Source organism: Coptis chinensis, chromosome 5 (genome assembly GCF_015680905.1).
Source record: "Coptis chinensis isolate HL-2020 chromosome 5, ASM1568090v1, whole genome shotgun sequence".
NCBI classification, from domain to species: Eukaryota; Viridiplantae; Streptophyta; class Magnoliopsida; order Ranunculales; family Ranunculaceae; genus Coptis; species Coptis chinensis.
In genome coordinates, this window is record NC_141460.1 from 44,283,223 (window position 1) to 44,291,215 (window position 7,993).

At 35.0% G+C, this 7,993-nt stretch overlaps 1 pseudogene across 1 annotated transcript; it reads left to right on the forward strand.

The window, feature by feature from the left end:
* Positions 1–4,959: 4,959 nt before the first annotated feature.
* LOC147497610 (SNF1-related protein kinase regulatory subunit gamma-1-like) lies at positions 4,960–7,739 on the forward strand (annotated as a pseudogene). Its single transcript, XR_015196857.1, has 6 exons — positions 4,960–4,982; positions 5,132–5,196; positions 5,305–5,359; positions 6,089–6,453; positions 6,797–7,063; positions 7,439–7,739. The product of XR_015196857.1 is annotated as an SNF1-related protein kinase regulatory subunit gamma-1-like (transcript).
* Positions 7,740–7,993: the final 254 nt, after the last annotated feature.

Consider the following 7,993-nt stretch of genomic DNA (forward strand, 5'->3'; position numbering starts at 1 on the left):
TCTAGTAAATTTTCATTTGAAATGACCACTGGTGGTGTATCAATGGGCATAGTTACGGTGTTATCAACCACTTTGCCAGAACGAAGAGTGGTAATGGAATTTAACTCACGTACGTTTAAATTTTCGTTACTAGAATTACCGGTTACTTCAAAGCCTGTGTTTGGCGGTTTAGGATTAGGTATAGCTTGACCTGGAAACACACCATTTGGTTGGGCTTCATCTTGGGTTAACTATTATATGGATTGTTAAATGGATTGTAGAATCTGATGTTGAGCTTGCATGTAGGCATCAAAACGATATGGTTGTGAAGGTGTAGGGGCCTAAGGTGGTGTGATAGGAACTATCTCGCATTGCTTATTAACGGGTGGGTTGTGATAGTTATGAATAACTGGGATAATACCTCTACTATTATTATAATTATTATAATTATTATAATTACCTGGTCCTTGTACTTGTCTTGGTAGAGCTGGGTTATTGTTGTTTGCTGGCCTAATATATATTTTGATTATTAAACCCCAGAGGTGTAACTGGTTGATTATTTCACCAACTGAAGTTAGGGTTTTGTCTCCGAAGTGCATTAGGAAGCTATTTATGGAGCAAACATTGTTCGGCTGTGTGGGTGGTTGTTTATAGACGAGAGGACAATAGGAGTCAGTATGCTCAAGACTAAAATAGATATTACATGGAAGAGAGTTGATGTTCATGACAAGAGTAGGCTTAGGTTGAACAGAAATGGCTTCTACCCTTTTTGTGAGGGATTCAATTCGAGTTCTCCCCCAGTTATTATTACGCTTGGATTGATCTTCTAAAACCCTATAAGCATCTGATGCTCCTTTACTAAGGAAACAACCCCATTCATTATATTAAGAACCTCCTTATGATGATGTGAAAGCCCCTTGAAAAAGGCATGAAGAAGTGCGTCTTTCTCAAGGTTATGATGTGGACACTCTATAAGAAGATCAGTGTACCGGATCCAAGCCTCTGAAAATGATTCATGACTTTTGCAAGATTATAACGTAACAAGGGCGCGTGCACGCTCTTTCAATTTTTTTAGAAATAGACTTTTGCGCGATTTCTTAATGGGCTGGGCCTTAATAATGGAAATAAGCTTACAAGAAGGAAGGGTGCGTGCACACTCAAAAATAGTGTAAATAGGGAGCGGGCGCATTCCGAGTACAACTTTAAAAAAAATTCCAGTAGATTTCCAGGAGAAAAATCCTATTTTCGAGAAATAGAAAAAACAGTCAGAAACAAACACTTTTGAACAATGGGGTGGGCGGGTAAATTGGGCTATTTGTAGAATTGAAAAAACGAAGAGAATTAAATTCTAAAACAACTAAGATTTCAGCGGTGCCATTTGATAATATTAAAAAGCACTCCTTTAATGGCGGGGATAAAGCTTTCTATTTAGTCAACACTGCTTTACAGTTTAATAAGCTCCAGTGTATTTATGAAAGCAATTGGGTATATTCGACAGTGGATTGACGACAGTGTCTTCCACCATGTATCCCAAGAGATTACCGCTTTTGTCTTGTGGAAGAAACTCGAAGACCTCTATGAGAGGAAGTCGGCTGGAGATAAGGTATTGCTCACTAAAAAGTTTGCTAGCACGAAGTACAAAGAAGGTTCTTCAATGTTTGAGCATCTTAATGAAGTACAAAATACCATCAATCAGTTGCACTTAATGAAGATTAATATAGGTGACGAAGTTGAGGCCTTGTTCCTATTAATCTCTCTACCTGATGATAAGAGCCCAAAACTGTAGTTTTAACCCCTTAATAATATTACATTTAGACCAACTATATGTATAATAAATAAGAGTTAGTATTTTTTACGTGTTTTTGTGTATTTCAGGTCTTGGAGTCAAATATGTGAAGAAACATGTCACTTTTGCACTCAAAAGGAGCAAATGTTGGTTGCTAAGAAGTTCAATGACTAAATACCAAGATTCAAGGAGAAAAAGCCTTTTTAAAGCCCGATCAAAGTTGAAAAGTCAAAGTCAACACGGGCATAAATAGAGCAGAAAAGTCAATAGAACTTCCGTAGGCTGTTTCTTTGGACTCAGACTTTGGAATTGGGCCTGTTATATGTCAAAATGATCGGCACAGAAAGAGCTTTCTAATGGTCCTAGCCTTGACCCAATCAGAGGAGTAGAAGTGAATGAAAAGGCTATTACATTAATTTCCAATAGAGAAACCCTTTTCAGACTTATGTTATTAGGTTTTGGGCTTGATTTAATGGCCCAAAACATAGCTCCAAAGCCCATGCATGAAATGGTAACCTAACCCTCTCCTATATAAAGAGGGTTAAGGCTAAAACAAAACTTGGCTACTCCCCTCTTTAGTTTAGTTTTAAATTAGGGTTCTCTCTCTCTCCATTTTTAGTTTAGTTTAGTTTTAGTTAATTAGTTTAGTTTGTAGCCTCCATTAGAACTTTTTAATAAAAGCTTTAGTTTATTCATCAATTCAAGTATCTTTAATAAAGTAGTTCTTCATGATGTCTTATTCTATTTATTATTATATTTATGATAGTCTAATGAATTTTAGTTAAACCTCCATTAGAGGGGTTTGATGAAGCTTGGATGAATACTTGATGTGTTAGTTAGAATTATTGTATTTAAGAGTTTCACTCAAGTAGGTTAGTTGATTCGCCATGAGAATGGGTTGAACTTCCTCACATGCTAATTATTAGTTAGCAGAGATTGCCATGAATAATTAGGGATCAATTACTTAATCTTTATTTGTTAGGATTGTAATAATCTACACTAACATATTAGAAATTTATCTAAGTGAAATCAAATCCCCCTAATCTCTTCTCCATAGTTTATTCAAATCACATTCAATTGCTTAGTTAAATTATTATAAGTTAAATTCATATATTAGTTTCATAATATAAATTCACATCTATAAATATTGCTCTCACAATTGTTCCCTTGTGTTTGATTAATTGGATTCTATTTATATCTTGGTAGTTTAGGAGTGGAACAATTCCATAATCTATATATTGTATAAATCTATATGTGAGAGTAGTAAATAAATAATTGATACCATAAGAATAAGGTTAGAGAAATCTAGTTGAGTTTTTACGGATTGTCAAATGGCGTCGCAGCCATCTTAAACACATTCAGGACAAGAATTCAATTGATTAAATCCTATGGGCAATCCCCCATTCTATACCCACCCACCCTTTTAATTTTTCATTCCTATTCTTGCATTTTCAGTATTGTTCAATGTTTTAGGCACGGGGGCGCACGCCCTCCATTTTTCCTTGTTCAGAGCGCACCATCCCTCCCTTTTGTCTGCGGATTCACAGTGAAGAACACTGCAGCAAATGTATTAATTCTGAAAATTTACAGGCATAATCTTTAAGTGGTTGTTGATTTACTGGAATATTTTAAGATTTTTCTTAGTTGTTTCACGTAGCGAACTAATACAATCTTTACAGTGTTGCATTTCAGCTTTCAAACTGTAAGTTTTGGGAAAAACTGACGAGTAAGGTTACTTAGGCAAGTCCAAAAATTCTACGATTTTGACAGTAGTATCTATCATAGGTCAGAAGTTTACAATAAAAGTTTGAAGAGTTTTTGATTTGTTTTAACCATATAACTAGTTGATTTTTTTTAGTGTGTTTCTGCAATTTTACAACACTTAATTTCTGGAACAACATCCAATAAGGAGGGTTTGTAGAACTCCAATTGCTCTAAAATTTTTACAGGAACCCGTATGATCTATCAGAAGACTCCAGCAAAGTTTTGGTGATTTTTGGCTCTGTTTTTATTAGTTAACCATTCAGTTGTTTGTGTTGTGTCCAAAAACTGTTTCACAAACTTTGCAAGGTAGTAGAATGACTTTCATAACTCTGATTGATTTGAAATTTTACAGGTGACTTACTGGACGTCTTAGAAAACTACAAAAAAAATTTCAAATTTTTTGGAGTGCGCACCCATGCCCTAATAATCCTATCATTGGAGAGCGCCCGCCCTCAAAGTACTGAACATCGGGTAAAGCAAGAGCGCGCCCGCACCCCTTCCAAAGGAAGCCCGATTTTCCTAGGTGAGTCACCGGCTCTCGTTTTGTTCATATTTTTATGTATATTCAGTGTTTCCATCTTCTTAAATACACTGGGATTGCGTATACAAGACGCTATTCATACGCGTAGCAAGGAGGCATTCGAGTACTCTTTTTTTCACTTCTCGTCTCTTCTGTTAGAGGAGTTTTAATTCTAGTATATCAGGTTGTAGTTTGGCTGTTGTTCATATTTCTTTCATATTGGACTTAGCCTTGCATGAAATTAAGGTCTGGTAAGAAATAAACCATCTAGTGTTATATATCGTAAACGTCAATGCACAAGCCTATCTAGAAATTTATAGTTAGAGTTTTGTTTGCATATTAATTGTCCTAGAATATATATATATACATATATAACCATTATGGCATATCAATATGTAGACGAACAATCATGTGATTCTTATGCACACCCTTCACCATGTTCATGCTGTGGTAGTCCTTACCATTAAGTTTCTCATTGCCCATCATATCAAGAGCAATCATATGATTATTATGCAAATCATTCACCAAGTTCATGCTGTGGTAGTCCTTACTATTGGGCTTCTTATTGTCCATCATATCAAGAGTTTGAGCCTACTATAATATATAATAATAGTTATCACTACACCATTTGGGTGATTTTCCAACATTTGAGTTTTTTAATAGTAACACTTATCCATCCGTTATCAAATTATTCACATTCATAATCCGTTAGAAATGCTATCAACCATTGTTGAAATTTTTGAATTATTTTCTAACATTTCTTGAGATATTTATTGACATTTCCTTATACGTTAAAAATTGTGAAATGGAAAAAAGAAAAGAAAAATCAGGTTGGAAAAAAAAGGAAAACTTAAGCGGGAGTTTTTCACCTCTCGCGCTCATCGAAAAGTGGAAAAGAGAAAAACCCTAAACCGTAAGGTTGTTCCTCACTCGGTGAGTCTTCTTCTCCTTCTTGCTCTTCTTCTTCCTTCCTCCTCCTACAAATTGTCTAGAATTTTGATTTTGGGTGGCTAGGGTTTTGATTTTGATTTTGGTTTTGGGTGGCTAGGGTTTTGATTTTGATTTTGGTTTTGTATGGCTAGGGTTTCGAGATTCATTTTAGGCATAATTGTTCGATCTATTGAACAAAAGGTTCTCTTTAACAGAGGTAAGTAACTATTGGTCATGGTTGTGGTTTTCCTTATCTGCTGAACATGTTTAATTTTGGTCGTTAAATATTAATTTCTAAGTAACAAGTTTATCTCTGTTTCCGAAGATTCTAATTCAAATATCATACAAGATGAGAGCTTTTCCATTTCTTTGTTCATCAGGTACTAATTTCTTGTCTTTTTGAGTTTTTAATACTTTGGTTTTGAACCAATTTACTTAATTTTGATTATTCTTTGTCGATTTCATTATTTAGGGTTCACTATTTTAAGTTTTTGAAGGTGCATGTCGCCATTAATTGCTGTTGTTGGTTATTAATATGTGCTTGATCTGCTCAAGGTAACAACTAATGTAGTGTTTTTAGTATAACAGTTTTTGACATTAGGCTTTTAGCTCATGGGTTTGGTTGAATTACTTTAAATTTTTATGTAAAAGATTGTATCTTTATAGCTTCATATATGGTCCTTCATGTTTAGTTTCTAGTGGAAAAGGTAATTTTGGTTCTTTTTATGGTCGGTCATATATGGTTATTAACTTTATTATATAGTTCATATAAGTTACATTAAATTTACACAAACGTGCATTTGAAATGCATTGTCCGATCAATGTATGTTATGTGTCCATATATATTACTTTCGACAAGTGTCTTTGCTTGTTTAATATATTTTGTTGAAAATAATTTTGTTGTCATGTTTTATGGAACTGGAATTATTTTTAATGGTTCATTAGAGCAAATGGAGTTCTATTTCCTTTGTTTTAATGGTTCTTTGGGTCGATTTAAGTGAATGTATAGTCTATTTTTCAATAATAGAAATTCCAGATTCCCGCAGATACATCCGTGGCAAGGACAATAAATTTTTATCCGAAGCCAACATTATGTATGCTCCTGTTAGGAATCCAAATGCGGGAAATATTGCGGATTGGAGGGAAAGATATATAGGCATGATAGATTACTTGGCTAGCATTCTCTGGGTTCTGGAAAATGTAGAACTAGCTGCAGTTGCTTTGTCTGCGGGATCTGCAATAGTAATTTGGACCAGGTGCAAAAGCGGTCGATGCTCTGCTTTGGAGCACTAGCGATGGTGCTACCGGGTCCCATTACAGTTACCGGATTGACTACCACTGTTGTGGATGCAGCAGTGGCTAGTGGTATAGCTGTAGAAAAGGAACTGGAAAAGATGGCCCAACTGCCGCCAGTAGTTTAGGAAGGGATTTTTATAATGTTATCCTTCAAGAAGAACCTTTAAAGTCCACCACGGTAAGTTTACTCAAGTCTTACGTAGAGATTTCGCTACTTTATAAAATTACGCACCTGCATAGATTATTATGAGTACCTAGGACCTAGATTCAAAATTGTTTCTGAAAATGAAACCTGTAATGTTAGTTTTAGGGATGCTCTATAAATCCTTTGAAAAGAAAAAGAAAGAAAAGAAAACATTCTTTTGTACGTCTAGCCTTTCCTCGCTATATATTCCTTTAGCATTTTGGTGTACCATTGTTTTTATGTGTTGCAGTGTTGTTTAGTTGCATTTTATATTCCATATTGCGATTTGTATGGCCTCTTCCTATATTTTTGTAATGAATATGTCCTTGTATTTTAGGTCAAGCAAATCATAAAGTCCTTCAGATGGCCTCATTCATTTTCTTCCTGTTGCAACTGACTCCATGTTGAGTGTCTTGTTGTTACTATCAAAGTACAGATTGAGGAGTGTGCCCATTATCAAGATAGGAAATCCTTTCATTAAGAATTTTAATACCCAGTCAGCAGTGGTGCAAGGTCTCCAACAATGCAGAGGAAGGGACTGTTTGATTACATTGCAAGTCACCCAATATTTGATTTTGGACTTCCTTTTAAGTCGTATGAAGAAGTGAGTTACTACTATATAGGTTTATTGGTCGACCAGTCTATGTTTCTTGGCACTTACGGCTCACTTTGTGTGGCAAAGAAATTCTAACAATAACCTTTTGAAGTATGACACTGATTTCCTCATTTCCACATCCCAGTTGATCTTTTCAGCACATTTCTATCATTAGGATGCGTATAACATAAACTACTGCAACCATATGTCAGGAACCCCTTATTAGGGAGTCACGGTTTATTTATTTCTATCCTATATATAACATAATCATTGCATCATCTTATGCGTTTCCCAGCACTAAGACATTTACAATCAACTATTCATGTTAAGTGACATGTATATGCTATATAGGAGTTGATTGGGGGTGGAATTTAGACGTTGGAGCTTATCTCTTTATGATCAAAGAATATTCTGCTGGACAAGGTATTGATATACAAAATTTGCAACTTGCTCTTAAGTGGCAATGTGTGTTTCATAGACTAATTCTATATATGCATTGATTTGTGACTTAATTTCACTTAATTTAATTGGGGTTTAGATGTAATATTTCCGGTATTGATATTTGATGCAACTAGTTAGCAAATTTATTCACATTGATTTTATTTGGTCAAATAGTAATGGTCAACTAAATGTAGTACACTAAGTTGTGCCCTGGTACGTTTGATATTTTTGTACTTGTTTTCATAGTATTAAACGAGTGAATTACTCTGTGTGAGCATCTTGAAGTGGATCGGTAGATAAAGGAGAGCCTCATGGTTATATACTTCTATATGTATGGGTTCCACACCTTATGCTATCTAGAAAATTTTAATTGGAGGTGGACATGCAAGATGAAGAGGAGGTGGCTTGCACTAAGGTATGTTAAATTTATTAACAAGTTTGTATTGGTTATATGCTACACATGCCTCCTGCTTGAACCAAACATGAGCTGATCTGCTC